We start from the raw sequence: 567 nt of genomic DNA on the forward strand, positions 1-567 counted from the left end.
TGTAGAACCTATGCACAATTACTCAAGAGGGGGGGTGAATTGAGTATTGCAACAACAATGAATCTTTTTGCGAAAGTTAAAGACAATATACAAAAGTGTTATTGTACTAGTATGTTTCCAAGAGCTTAACTCAATTGCTAAGCATTTATAAGGAGCTTTTACTTTTCCAATAGACACCAACTCAAATAAATTGATCAAGCTTTTCACCAATCGGACTTAAGCTACTCCTAAAGTACTTACGAAGCTACTTTTCGATCACAATTTATTTGCTCAAAGGTAAAAGACAATAATATTGAAGAGATGAGTTTGGAGAGATGCAAACGCTATTTAGAGTGGTTCGGCACAATCCTTGTCCTACGTCCACTTTCTTTCTCAATCGCAATTGAGAAGTTCCACTATTGCCAAGCTTCAAGGTGCTCACACAAAACCTTTTACAATCCGAGTCCTTAGTTTCTAACACCTCACGGTATATGATCACCACTCGTATACTAACCCACTCCACTTAGAGATACCTTCTCTAAGATTTGCCTTGAGTACTTAGTATACCTCTTTGGTATCCTCACCGAC

The sequence above is a fragment of the Arachis duranensis genome, chromosome 6 (assembly GCF_000817695.3).
Source record: "Arachis duranensis cultivar V14167 chromosome 6, aradu.V14167.gnm2.J7QH, whole genome shotgun sequence".
NCBI lineage: Eukaryota > Viridiplantae > Streptophyta > Magnoliopsida > Fabales > Fabaceae > Arachis > Arachis duranensis.